Below are 14,076 nucleotides of genomic sequence, written 5' to 3' on the forward strand. Positions count from 1 at the left end.
GCCCATGCGTTGTGTTTCTTTCTTTTTTTTTTTTTATTGACAGTTGTTAACTCGGGGGCCGAATATTTATTCTTTAGGGGTGGGAAGCAGAGTTTTGCTCTTTCTTCCTCACTTGCTCGGGGGCTCCCTGCCACGGCTCCTCCCTTCGGCCTCCGGGTGATGGGGCTTCTCGGGGCGTTGGGCCCGGACAGGCCTCTGGCCTTTTCCAAATCCCAGCGACAGAAGAAAACAAAACTGGACCGTATGAGCCCGAAAACTCCACTGGATCAAGTTGCATAACGTGTTCGTTCCCCTGGCCGGTAACGGCTTCCTCCATGCTGGCCTCCAGGCCTCCTGTCAGAGCCTAACTGACAGCCTGGGGGGGACACAGCCCCACTGACATGAACACCAGTGATGTGTGTTATACTGAAGATATCTGCTTCCGATAGAAATACGGTAAAATTTCTGACGTTCGAAGGTTCACTAAAAAGTTACATGGAATAGAAACCAGTAACTAATATTTGACGGGTGGTTTTATGTTGTTTTTCAAACCGCTTTAATGGCCATTCTCTGAATTTACCTTCGACGCCCCTGGAGGAATGTAGGCACCCTTTAGGCACGAGTAAACAAGAACGAAGGCACTACGTGACTTGATCAGGTTGATTTTCTGAAGAAAAGGTGCAAAGAGATAGAGACCGGAAGGAGATAGAGGCATGTGAAAAACTGGCTCTCACATGCTTCGTATCATCCGGACTATCAGAGCCCATTACCTCCCAGAAAACCAAACTCGAGGCTCACTTTGGTAAAGATAATTTTCATGGATCGTCAATGGTTTTCTCTGTGTTGGCTTTTTCTCCAGACAAGTGAAAAGTCCTCAAAAGCAAGGGATATAACTTCTATTTATTTCCAGGTCCCGCTTGGCTTTTGGTTCCCAAGCCCCACAACGGCCTCGGCGGCCAGTGGCCACCCTCCAAAGGGCAAGTCACGGGGATGTGTGTAAGGGATAGGATTCGGGAGAATTCCTACTTTCAGCATTTTCTGTACCATTCTCGCGTCTGATGACCATAACCTTCTTATACAAACTTGGGTCTTCACGGCAGAGTGACGATAGGTCTTTTTTCCAAAATGTGGTAACTTGTTTCAACCTCGAATTGAGCGCTTTGACCCAGTAATTAACCGAATTGGCTTGCATCCTAATGGAGAGATTTTTGGAATTTGTTTTCATTAACGATGTAAGGGGGGAAGCGGGGGATGGAGAAAAGACATTTTTATATGTTGGGTATTTATACTTGTTTTTCACCTTCAAAAGCCTCCAAGGGCCGCATATCAGCAGTTTCACTTCTTCTAAGTCACAGGTTTTCTTAGAATGTTTAGGTATAATTTTTTCTTTGATTGGGTTTAGAAAAATCCTAGGGAAAAAGTGTACAATCTCTTTTCCAGAGACTGTATAACTGTAGCTATAAGGACAAATATGGAGGGGAAAACAGGCGGAGCATTGGTGGTTCAGTGGTAGAATTCTCGCCTGCCACGCGGGAGGCCCGGGTTCGATTCCCGGCCAATGCAACGTTCACGTTTTTACCGTGGGCGGGTGAAAACATTTTGACCGAAAACTTACAAGCTAAAAGTACGTTAAAGTAACAGTGTTTCTTGTATCCCCGTCTGGCTGAGAAAGATCAAAGCAAGCCCTCCTTTTGCAATTTCAGCTTATAAATGATGCCAATTGGCATGCATTTGGTTTTCCCCATGACCTGAGACGTCATTCTGCTGGAGCTGGCGTGCACTCCGACCTCAACCGGTCGGTCTTTCCGGGGCGAATTGTAAGCCGCTCGCATTTGAGGGGCGGAGCGTGGCAGTGCACGGAGCCGGGGGTATCCTTTCTCAGTCTTCGAGGCAATCGCTGAAAAGCATCCAGACATCTCGTAAGTAAGAAGGCGCCAAAATTTACTGCCTTGAAATTTAAATTTGAAAAGCCAGCTTGGTGTGGGGAGCAGAGTGGCGCAGCGGGAGCGTGCTGGGCCCATAACCCAGAGGTCGATGGATCGAAACCATCCTCTGCTATCTCCTCGGCACCCTTCTTTGGCTCAACCTCAAATTTTAGAAAAAGGGAGTTGACCAGATCTGGAGGTGTAAGAATCCCCGAGGGAATTTGGGACCAACACCTGCTTCCTGTCTTTGCTTCCCTTTGGTCCCTTGTAACTCAATCTCTGAGTTGGGTACCCCCGCACCTGTTGGATTGAATGCGACGTCCGCAGGGGCTTTGGTATTTCCCACCACAGGCAAACGTTACAATTCGTAATAACTTCTGTTATCAACGTCTCGATATTCAAAACCTTGTTCTTTTTAGTATGATGACAGGCGGTCCAGAGTTGTTAGACCAGCAGGAAAATCAATTTACAAGCAGGGAAGATATTATTCCTCATGGGAATATATCCAGACAGCTGGGGAGCAGTCGCGTAGTCGTGGCCGAGTGGTTAAGGCGATGGACTTGAAATCCATTGGGGTCTCCCCGCGCAGGTTCGAATCCTGCCGACTACGGAGTAGTGTTTTCTTTCCAGGTGTTACACCTGCTGGACCAACTTTGGAAGCTGCAAAGCACACAAAACAGCACGAAATACACCGTTTTCCTGGGTAATGTTATCTTTGTCCTTGAAACTGTAAGCAGGTAGTTGTCCTTTAGTATAACAGCGGGGGAAGAAAATTTTTGAAAATGATTTGGGGAAAACATTAGGGATTTCTTCTGAAACCACTATACAGATGCCGAAAAGTGCCCAGGCTTTAATCTTTTTTTTTTTTTTTTTATTTCCAATTCCCTATCCAGCTCGGATCTGACTCCTGAAACCGAAATCCGAAATCCGAAATTTGGGCACACTCAGTGCATCACTCTCTTACTCGTGAGCACATTTGGTGTTTTGGAATCAGTATCTCAAACAGGAGATTTCCAATCTTCCCTCCTTCTCCTCTCTTATTCCACTTAGGAAGCCAGAACTGCAGAGAGGATGCACAGGATAGAGAATTTTCAAAACTGTTTTCGGTTTTTCAGACATTGGCTTTGTTTTCAGACATCGTTTTTAGACGTTGGCTAAATCTTACTAAGAAAAAAAAGAACTGTGGTGATTGATAAAACTGGCAGATACACAATACTGTATATGCAACAGAAATAAGAGTGAATATAACAAAAATTAATCTTTTGTTACACTTGCAATTGATCCACTAGAGAAAGCGGATAAGCAAAAAGAAGGACGTAAAAATACTTGGAAATGTAGAAGTTCTTCTTAATCCTTGAAATTAAATTCCCATGCTACCTTTAACTTTTTTTCTTCTTGAGTTTTCTATATTCGTACATGTCCAAAGAGATATTTTAAGCGTTGCCACTTTCCTCTATAAGCCTATAGGCAGACAAACGTTCATCGTCCAGGTTAGGTATTCAGGAAATGCACAGTTTTGATTTTTCTAGGAACATTGGCACTCAAGTCCTCTGTGGGCCCTGGTGAAAACTCTAAGCAAAGACGAGCTCCGTGGGGCTTTCCACCCCCAGCCGAACAAGTCTGTTGCCCCCTTGGATCCAGGGAACGTGGACCTTCTGCACCTGTTCAGGACAGAGATCCAACCACACGCATGCGACTCGCTGGAAAGAGCTTCCAAACACTTGCCAGGGGACCCAACTGCCATCGGCCCCATGGTGTAATGGTTAGCACTCTGGACTTTGAATCCAGCGATCCGAGTTCAAATCTCGGTGGGACCTGTTAACCTTTTAGTATCTTCTCTTCCCTTAAATCACCCCCGTACCTGGACTTGGCCAGAGACACCTGTGCACTTGGGCACCTCAGCACTCAGCATCCCAGTTAGCAGGGCGACACTGCCCTGCAGAGCTGCGTGGCATGTGCGCTTTTCTGGAATTCTATGTCCTCCTCTGCATCGCCCCCCCCCCCCACCCCTTCATTGGGAAACCAGGTTATCCTCTGGATGCCCTAAGTACTCCTGTGTCACACCCCGGACCTCAGTTCCGGGTTTGGGTTCCAGCAGGTTCTTGGTCTTAACATTGTTTACGCTTGTGAGCCCTAGTTGTCCTGTTTGTTTTGGAGTATCTGCTGTCTGGGATATAGCAGATTTCCCACTGATATTTAAAAAATATAAATACTGTAGTCCATAACATGCTGAATAGAACGACAAGCCCTGCATTTAATATTCATAGATATTCCCTCAAAATAAACATGCGGTGGCCCCATGGTGTAATGGTTAGCACTCTGGACTTTGAATCCAGCGATCCGAGTTCAAATCTCGGTGGGACCTGCTTTGGTTTTGGTCGCCTGTCCCCACGTTTCAGTTTGCCAGTGCATCCTGCTGTGTGTGGGGGCATGAACTTTACACTTGAGCTTTATTCCCCAGAAGAGCCTCCTGTGATTCCTTACTCTCTTCTCAGACTTACGAGAAGTGAAGTACTTTGTGTCCTCGTGGAAAGCATTCTGGTCTCCCTGGGTTCCTGATGTCAACCTGATCCTCTTTAGTCTTAAGGCCCTAACAGCTCATGTATCAGACGCCACCCCCCCCCCCTCTTTTCTCCCCCACAGTTCACACAAATGTTCTGGAGGCTAATGCTGACCTTGAAAACGTCCAAGCCGTGGAGTGAGACCCCAGCCACCCCTTTCCAATTTCTCTAGACAAGAGGCTCTCTCTTAATGCTCCTTAGATTGAATTTACGAACATCTTGAAGATCAAGTGACCAGACTCAAGGGGATACGTGTCTTCCCTTGAAGGTTTGTTATACAGAGATCCCGTGGTGTGACGGTTAACCCTCTGGGCATTGGATCCTTCCGTTGACTCTCCTGTCCTTAGTTCGAGCACATCTTCCAGTGATCTCAATGACAGCAAGAGAAGAGCCTCTATAAACTCCTCTGGCCTCTAAACAGTGTTCCGGAAAAAGCCCTGCAAAACTTCTTCACGCCTATTAAGCCCCAGTCATGGTCATGTTTTAGAACCTCTGTATTAGTTTCCCCTTGCTGCCGTAGCAAATTACCGCGTATTTAGTGGCTGAAAACAACACGAATCACCCTTCTTACAGCTCTGGAGATCAGAAGTCTAAAATCAAGGTGTCAGCAGGTTTTCTGGAGACTTCGGGGAAGAGGCTTGTTTCATTGCCATTTTCAGCTTCTAGAGGTCTCTTCCCCGGATCACCTCTTGCTTCTGTGGTCACGTTTCCTATGATTAAGTCTGACCTTGCTTTGGGTGCTCTTGGAAAATACAGGATAATCTCTTCATTTCAAACTCCTCGATGTAATCTCATCTAGAAAGTGTCTTTTCCCAGGTAAGGTAATGTATTCATGGGTTCTGGGGATTGGGATGTGGGTCTATGTTAGAATGCATGACTCAGACTACCACAGCCTCTGTTAACGAATGGCAAGTATCTATTAATGCTCTTTAGATTGATTCTATTGATCAGGACTTTTTTCCAAAGGTAAAATATGCATCCAGCTTCCAGACACGTCTTTTCTTCAGTAGACGCTCTTCTGTAAGGGCTCCATGGTGTAATGCTTAGCATTTGAACCCAGATCTAGCAATCTTATGGTCCCTTGTGCTTTTACCTTCTCAATGGCTTTCCCTCGCTGCCACGGGATCTCAGGGCCATCAGGCCTTCCTGACTTTGTGGGTTATTTGTTGTATAGATTGCCACAGATTGGCACTTACAACAAGATACACTTCGTCTAACAGTTGCGGTGGGTCTCTAGGGTCAACGTGGCCGGGTCTTCTGCTTCCCGGTCTTTTGTGACCTGCATCCAAAGTATTGGCTGCCCTGGAGTCACCTCAAATCTCAAGTGGGGAAGGATCCCACCGTTTCCAAACTCACACGTGTGTTGCAGGATTTAGTTCCTCGAAGGTTGTGGAACCGAGGGCCTCAGTGGCTGGCTGGCTGGTGGCTGGAGTCCGTCAGCGGTTCCTTGCCTCATGGATCTTACCAACAGCTTGTTTTCTCAAAGCATGCAGGCTGAGACAGCAATAGGGCAAACGTTTGGGTAAGCTGGAAACCACGATCTGGTGTCATCTAATTACGCAAGTGACATCCTGTCACATTTACTGTGTTCTGTATGTGAGGAGCAAGTCACTAGGTCCAGCCCACACTCAATGGAAGGAATTACACAAAAAATATGTCTACCGCACTGCATTTCAAAGACCCTAGAGATCCCAAAGCTGAGTGAGACCCGTCTGGCTCTGGCCTTCTCCTAGGACTCATACTTTGCAGGTAGCTCGTTTTTTCCTTTTGCTTAGTCATCAAGTGCTCTATTGAGAGGAATCGCTGGGACCTTCCCACCGGGAACATTCCTTCCAGGTCTTAGTGATTATAGTTTTCCTTTATCTGTCTTTCTTTACATCATGTTTTACAATTCCCGTCCTGACACTCCCAAGCCCAGATGAATTCTTTTTCTTTCCCGCAACATTTTAGAATTCGTCACTCACTTAAAAACAGTGACAACTTCGTGCCTTTTACCTGTTGTATTATATGCACTGCCAAGGGATCCCTTTTCTCCACAGAGTTACCGACACTTGTTATCTGTTGACTTGATGATGATAGCCATTCTAACGGATGTGGGGTGCTTGTGGTTTTGACTTGCATTTCCCCAATTATTGGCGATGTTGAACAGGTTGGCCAGTTAGATGCTTTCTTTGGAGAAGTGTTCCATAAAAGGGAGGTCTACACAAAACGACGTCCAGAAGTCCAGGGAGCAGGAAGATGGAAGGGAAAGGCCGACAAGTCTAGTCGGAGGAGAAATGGTTTCTCAAGGGGACTTAGGGACAGAAGCGTGTCTTGGGTGACCCCACCTCCTGTAAGACCTGCTTTTATAGCCTTGGAGGCTGGGAGCACACAGGGAGGACTTCCTGGAGGAGATGTTGGAGACTCACAGTTGTATCTCCAGAGCTGACTGAGGACATTGTGCCCGAAGGTGTACTTATCAGGGTGGGGTTGGACAGAAAGAATGTGTGTGTGTGTGTCGGGGGTCGGGAGGTGGGAGTGTGTCTGGGGGCCATGCTCAGGAAGGCTTCAGGTCCCAGGGTGGCCGTCATAGCACATCTGTCCGAGATGGTGCCAGTCTGGTCCATGCAATGTCTATATGGTTCTCCAGCCATTTTTAAATAGGAATTGATTGTTGTTATGTCCATTTTTAAATAGGACTTGAGTTGTATGAGTTCTTCCTCTATTTTGGGTATTAAATCCTCCTCCAATATATGGTTTGCAAATATTTTCTCCTATTCCATAGTTTGCTCTCTCATTTTCTCGATGTCTTTTGCCCCGCAGACGCGTTAGTCCCACTTGTTGACTTTTTTCTTTTGTTGTTCGTGCTGTGGTGTCTTGTCCAAAAAAATCGTTGCTGAAATAAATGTCAAGGAGTTTTCCCCCTTATGTTTCCTTCTAGGAGTTTTATGGTTTCTGGTCTTATATCTATGTCTTTAATCCAATTCCTGTTAATTTTTGTGAGTGCTGTGAGATAGAGACGTCCTCTTTCAGTTGTCTGCATATGCTTATCCAAGCATGGATCCATCCAGGATTTGGCTTATATCCCATATGAAGCTTGCGTGGCCTCGAAGATGTTGCTCTACATTCTGTCTGTACCAAGGTTGTTGACGGTTTTTTTGTTTTTGTTTTTAATCATGAAAGACTGTTGTGTTTCATCAACAATCTGGCAGACAGAGGTGAAACGTGAAGGCATGTTTGTTTTAATAAGGTCTTTAAAAACACCCCTTTAACTGAGATTCCCCAAGATCCCTGGAGGCGTGTGCTCTTCCTTGGGGCCGCTGCAACAGACCCCTGATCCACCTGCCGGCGTGTTCCCGGGGATCTGTGGCCGGTGGGCATCGAAATAGGCAATAAAAAAAAAAAATGACAGTAAATTTTTAAAAATCAAACGTGCTGTACGAAACAAACAAAACCAATAGAACCAGCACAGAACACAGCTCCCTCGGATGGTCCTACGATCCTTCCATACAGTCCAAAAATCTGTGGCCTGACATTCGGGACAGGTTACAGTTTGACTTTCATGCCTCCCTTCCAGCTCTCGCCCAGTCACCCTCCAGGACTTCCTGGAGAGGTGACTGTTTCTCAGAAGCGCTCATGGTGCCCAGGACGGCCATCCTCCTGGGAATCCTGCCGAGGAATCTCCCGCGCTAATAGACGCAGTCCGTGGTTCCGATGTACGGGCCCTAAGAGGGACGACGAAACCCAGTTCGATTTTTAGAACCAAAGCAGTCATTAACTCCCTTCCGCCGTCAGAGGCTCCCATGTTTCCTTAGGAAGAGTGTTTTGTTTCTCTTCGGGTCCACATCCTCCTCCCCCGGACGTTAGTCTCTTCTTTATCTTGTTTTTCGCTTTGTCGAGGTAAGAGGGCCCCTTCCAGGGAGCAAAGGGATCCACTTCATGAATAACACAATGGGAATGACAAAAATAGACCTGTGCGCGAGACAGCAACATAATATTTATCCGAGACGCCGCCAGCGGGTGACGAGGTGGCCGAGTGGTTAAGGCGATGGACTGCTAATCCATTGTGCTCTGCACGCGTGGGTTCGAATCCCATCCTCGTCGCGGCTGTTCCCCTGCGGCCAGGGCAGTGAGGTTTTAGCTCTTTGCGAGCGAGAGGGGGTGGCCCGATCTTGTTGGCAGCGCTTGTAGGGAAAGAAACAGAAACGGTAACTCTGGCTATTTGCAACTTACCCATTTAACCGTTTTACAGAGGGGTCGGAGGGTGGATTTGCTCCCATCGCCTTGATGGGAACGGCCGCCCGAAACTCCGGTCCCGGAGCCTGCGTCTTCCTTCGCGGGTCAGCCACTCGGCCCCTCCGGCCCGCGGTCCCGACGGAGGTCGCAGGCCGGTTCCTGCGCCCCCGCGCCGCCGTGACCTCACGTCTCCCAGGTGAGGTCCAGCCGCCGGTGCGGGTGCCGGCGCACAGGTGATGCTGGCGCCCCCTTCCGGCAAAAGGTCCCTTTGCAAGCCCCACCTCGCACGTACCTTTCGCGTAAATTCACAAAGAAAAGCAATTCTCTATTTTTTTTTTTTAAAGTAGAATCCTAGTCCATCAGGGGGCTTGAACTCACGACCCCGAGATGGAGAGTCACGTGCTCTACCGTCTGAGCCAGTCAGGCGCCCCGGCGTCATTCTCCATTTTGTGTTTTCGCTGAAAGAGTTTAAATCAAAGATCTTTTCCAAGCGCCCCAGCCCCTATTCGTTTCTCCCTTCTTTGCTCACCTTCTGACATTTGCATCTCAATTGTGGCACATGATCCCATAAAATCTCCGCCATCACCTGTTTTCACTTTACTATGAACTAGGCAGCAAGGGTCGGGTATACCGCGTACAACGACACAATTTGTAGGGACTGTAGAGATGATCTCTTTGAAAACTCCCCCCTGTGTCACCTGTCTCCATTTTACAGATGAGGAAACTAAGGTAGAAACCAAGCCAACTGTTTTAAAAAACTCATATAACGGGCCTTTCCTTAGTAAGGTTCGGGCGGACCAAGTTCTTCGGGTGATGAGATCTTTCCAATATGTCCCGATCTTGCAACTGACACTGTGACTTTTGATATCTAGAAAATTCTTGAGTACATTTGTCATGAGCCAGCGGATCTTCGAAAAACCTCTCGAGGACTGAGGCCCACGGAGCACAAAATCTGAAGCAATTATCTGATTTTGAATTTTATCTAAGAATATCTGGCTTCTATGGTATATGTAGTTTGAAGATGGTTTACAAACTCCTAAATAAAAGAAAGCATCAGACCATTAAAAATTAGATGAAAAAAATCGCAAAAGAAACCCTGATAAAGTTCCTAAGTAAAAATTAAACACTATCACATGGCCCAAGACACCCGGTATCTAAACAAAACCATAGCATGGTAAAACACAGCAAACCGGAACAGTTTGTCACTCTTACGACATGCAGAGAATATGTTCAACTTTTTAATCCATCTTTCCCTAGCCTGGCTAAGCGATGGATGAAGGGAAGGTATCTCATACAAGTTAACTGGCTTCATCTCAGTGATATTTAATGCTTCAAAATTCAAGATAATTGATCTCCTGCCAAGACCTACGAAGGACACACCGTGGTTGATCAAAGTTGGATTTATTGTCTTGTTACAAGGAGGGGGGCAAAATATGGTGATCCATTAAGTGACTCAGTTACTCGATGGTTGGGTACCTTAATAGTTTTTGTCTCCAAGGTGAGACGATCAAAGCAAGACGAGAGCTAAAATGGGTTTGAAAAAATGCAGTGGTCCCTCCTGTGAGCCGGGAAGGAGGGGAGGTTTGGTAACTTTCGTTACATGCGCAACGTTATTGCTTTTCATCTGTGTTCATTGCTTTTCATCTGCGTTCAGACATGATTACGGACAGTGTTTTGTTTTCATCTTGCTTCGTCATGGTCACAAGGTGGCCTTGCCTGTGGTTGGTGTCCCTGGAAATTATTTATGTTCAACAGGAATTTCCTAGGGCTTAGCTGGGAACGCCAGGCCAGCTCCTAGCAACACTAAGGCTGAGCTCTGAGCGTCGGACCAGTTCCTGGCTGTCAGTGGCTACTCTTCTCTTTCTCAAAGTGTGTAGAATTCATACACGTGAGAACTCATTTTTAATATGGAATATTAAGATAAAAGGAAAGGATGAATAATTGCTAAAATTCAAAACCAGCACAGAGCCCAAAGTGGGGCTTGAACTCACAGAGCATGAGATCACGACCCAAGCCAAGGTCAGAAGCTCAACCGACTGAGCCGCCCAGGTGCCCCTTGTTCCTGTCTTTATCCGAGTCCTTTGCCTCGTAACTAACTCCTCAGTTCCTCTTCAAGAGATGGAGTGTCGTCCCTTGTCTCTGGGCTGGGGCCTGAGGATGACTTGGGTCAATGAGATATTAGACACAAGTCAAGCAGGGCCTTTAAATACGTTTGCCATCTTCGTGAGAGGACGTCCCCTCCAGGGAGCGGCTGCGATTTCACTCATGGTCCCAAAAGGAACACGCTTCAAACTCACCAGAGCCCCTGCAGCAGGGGGCCGAGGAGCCAAGTGGAGGTGTACCCGCAGCTCAAAAATACAGCCTTCGGTTAAGCTTGGCTTAGGTCATTCACCTTCAGACGCTTGAGTAATAAATGCTTACCGGAGTGTCTTCTACGCGTTTGGGTTTTGTGTGTTTGTTACGGGGCAGTAGCTGACTGCGACATGCAGTCTTTGCTGCTTCCCGGTCATGATACAAATCCTGACACTTTCAAAACTATCTTTTCTAATATATCCTACAATTTACTTATACATTATGTAACCCACTTATTCCCCTCTGTGTTTTCTGCGTTGTTCCCTTCCCCTCGCCCTCTCCCCCACACCGAGTCTCTTAAGGACACGGACTTTTGCATACTTTGTGTACTGTGATCCTAGGAACTTAGATCCTATATCCTAGAATCTTAGTGCGCTCCACAAACACATATTACACTTATGAATCTGTTCTGCCCCTGTCCAGCAGGGCCCGATGCCCTGTGTTTGTAATCCACATCCAGGAATCTTTCTTCTTTATTTCTGTTCTTCCAGCCACTTTTCCCCATCTCTAGCGAGTGTTATTTGTTTTCTGAATCCCCTTCTCAAAGAGGAAAAGCTTACACATCTATTGGGGGCCCCTATATTCTTATTCTCTGGATTTGGGGACAAGCCCCTAAGCTCCAATGACCATTTAAAGTTCGGGATGTCTGCAGATGGCCCTGTCGTTTTTGATTTTCTTCTCTTTGACACTTTCTGCTCTGGAAAGGCTGTCTACTCCTTTTGGTATCCTTTGCTGTGAACGCCAGAGAAACAGAAAGAAAAAGAAGAAAGAGGGAAAGAATTTCTATCAGGGACATTTTTGTCTTCTTGGATCAGGATTTCTACTTCCATGAATCTCCTGGAGAAGGTGTGGGTGAAAAAAGTCAGTGCAGAGGGTTAAATGCCAATCCGGTCGGGAGGGGGAAGCTTTTGCGTGTTCTCAGGAAACCAGAAACATGCGAGCAACTTAAATGTTTCTTAACCATAACTTTATCTGGTTGTTTTGAGATGATATCCTTTCTCTGGCTTAGAAAGGGATACTTAGTGTCAATGGTACATTTTGTGAGGAAGGAGGCAGTGAGTGGTTTCTTACGACATTAACGCGCTGCAACTTTTTCTCCTCTGAGAAATCTCAACCTCTGGGCACTGGCGCTCCGGCCGCAACTTTGCTTTACAATTTGGACTCGACAGCTGTCTAGAGAAACCCAGGGTCATACCAGAGACCTAAAAGAGAGGCTGGGGAGAGGAAGAGGTAATTATTCCCTTGTTTTAACAGTGTTCTGACCTAGCAAAGACATTCATGCACTCCATGTGATTTGAACAGACTTTCACCAGGAAGTCAAGAATTGGAAATCACTCTTTGTTCATCCTAAAGTTTCAGATTCAGTTATTTAGGCACAGAAATGTGGGTTTTTTTTCTTTGTGTGTGTGTGTGTGTGTGTGTGTGTGTGTGTATACTTTGCACCACTATCTCCTTCTGTCTTCCTGTTTGCCCGCACACTCTGGAAACAGCTGGGTTCTTTTCTTGACCTTAATTTTTCCGTCCTGTAATTCAGGTTTGCGAATGACCTGTTCTCATCCTTTTGATGGCAACGCAAGGGGAGGCAAAAAGGCAGTTAAGAGGGGAAAAGGAGGGTAAGAGCGAAAACCAGTGACACAGGCTGCAGCGGCAGCCGGAACCTCCAAGGACGCACAGACTCAGCCCCGAAGAGAAAGAGACCAGAGAAGAGATTCGGGGACAAACGACAGGTTCCCGCGGTGCCGGCCCCTGGGCCCCGCGTCAGTCTGAGGCTCAGCGCTTTCGCTTTACAGATCCGACTCCCCTGGAAACACTGGTCCTCCCAAGGGTTTGGGGAATGGCCTGTTGAGGGTAGGAAACGGGTTTGCAAAACAGGTGACAGGTGGTCCCTCCCACCGCGTGAGATATGGCCACTTTGGGGGGGGGGGGGAGTAAATGCATTAAAAAAAAAAAAAAGCCAGCGCTAACCACGAAGGGATTCGAACCCTCAATCTTCTGATCCGAAGTCAGACGCCTTATCCGTTAGGCCACGTGGTCCCCAAGTACACGTGCGTGTGGCAACACTTGGAAAGTATAATGAGCTTCCCGCCGGGTCCTGAGTCTCAAAAGAGCGCGCCCGCCGCCCGCGCTTTCTACACTAGGTTACCCGGGTTATTTGAGGCCCCGGAGTCGGGACTCACCGCGGGTAGGATCTGACAATCACGATGGGTCCAGCGTGGGGAGAAAAGTCACTCCCATTCCCACTCCCGAGCTGAGAACCTGTTCGTGGGACCGAAGAGATGCCAAAGCAGCGCATCTCGTCTGCATCCAGGGATAGAAGCGAACTCAGAGCGCCTTCCCTGTTAATACTCCGCCACAGTCGCTCGTCTCAGACCCTCGGCCCGGCGATCGTGTCACCGCCCCCACAAGGCAGTCAGCACCCGCACCGGAGTCCTTGTCGCTGTCTTGCAGGCCCCGGGGCCTAACAAGTCTCCCCTGCCCACACTCTGGTACTCTGCGATCGTTGTCACCTGCCACCAGAGCGCTTGTCACAGCGCGTCTCTATCTGGAGAAGAGTGTGCTTTTTGTTGGCGTCGCTTAGGCCCTTGGAGAGGTCCAGGCTCATTGATATTATTTGAGGTTCCCGTACGTGAAGAGAGAAACACTGTCGCGGTGTCACAGACATGGTTAACAAGTTTTACATTTGGTAGATGACTCAACACCGGAACGTGTTGCAATAAAACCATTCTATGGCCGAGGTGTTTATAGAATTGATGATGCTCTGTAGAGTGCTCGGCCCAATAAAGTGGTAGAGATTTACACTTATATTTTGATATTTTGGATGGCTTCTTTTGAGTTCATCAGTGAATCTGTGTGACCTTGGTTAAGGATACTGTCGACAATCTATAGACGCTGCATTTCCTTAATTTTCTTAAGTCCCAGACCTTGGGAGCACTGGCCCTCTTGGCTCATTTGTGATAGATCTTGGCTTGTGTTGACTAGTAAATCAGCAGCTTCCGGAGCACAGACATGGGATCCTTTACGTGGTCCTTCTTTCCCTGTCCATG

At 47.3% G+C, this 14,076-nt stretch overlaps 7 non-coding genes across 7 annotated transcripts; 6 read left to right on the forward strand and 1 right to left on the reverse strand.

Annotated features, from left to right (window-relative positions):
* The first annotated feature begins 1,471 nt into the window (after window positions 1-1,471).
* Window positions 1,472-1,542, forward strand: TRNAG-GCC. The gene has a single exon. It is a non-coding gene; the product is annotated as a tRNA-Gly (tRNA).
* A 423-nt stretch (window positions 1,543-1,965) lies between these two features.
* Window positions 1,966-2,037, forward strand: TRNAM-CAU. The gene has a single exon. It is a non-coding gene; the product is annotated as a tRNA-Met (tRNA).
* A 395-nt stretch (window positions 2,038-2,432) lies between these two features.
* On the forward strand, window positions 2,433-2,514 carry TRNAS-UGA. Its single transcript has one exon. It is a non-coding gene; the product is annotated as a tRNA-Ser (tRNA).
* A 1,135-nt stretch (window positions 2,515-3,649) lies between these two features.
* On the forward strand, window positions 3,650-3,721 carry TRNAQ-UUG. The gene has a single exon. It is a non-coding gene; the product is annotated as a tRNA-Gln (tRNA).
* A 476-nt stretch (window positions 3,722-4,197) lies between these two features.
* Window positions 4,198-4,269, forward strand: TRNAQ-UUG. The gene has a single exon. It is a non-coding gene; the product is annotated as a tRNA-Gln (tRNA).
* A 4,197-nt stretch (window positions 4,270-8,466) lies between these two features.
* On the forward strand, window positions 8,467-8,548 carry TRNAS-GCU. Its single transcript has one exon. It is a non-coding gene; the product is annotated as a tRNA-Ser (tRNA).
* Window positions 8,549-12,993: 4,445 nt separating this feature from the next.
* Window positions 12,994-13,066, reverse strand: TRNAR-UCG. The gene has a single exon. It is a non-coding gene; the product is annotated as a tRNA-Arg (tRNA).
* Window positions 13,067-14,076: the final 1,010 nt, after the last annotated feature.

Source organism: Felis catus, chromosome B2 (genome assembly GCF_018350175.1).
Source record: "Felis catus isolate Fca126 chromosome B2, F.catus_Fca126_mat1.0, whole genome shotgun sequence".
NCBI classification, from domain to species: domain Eukaryota; kingdom Metazoa; phylum Chordata; class Mammalia; order Carnivora; family Felidae; genus Felis; species Felis catus.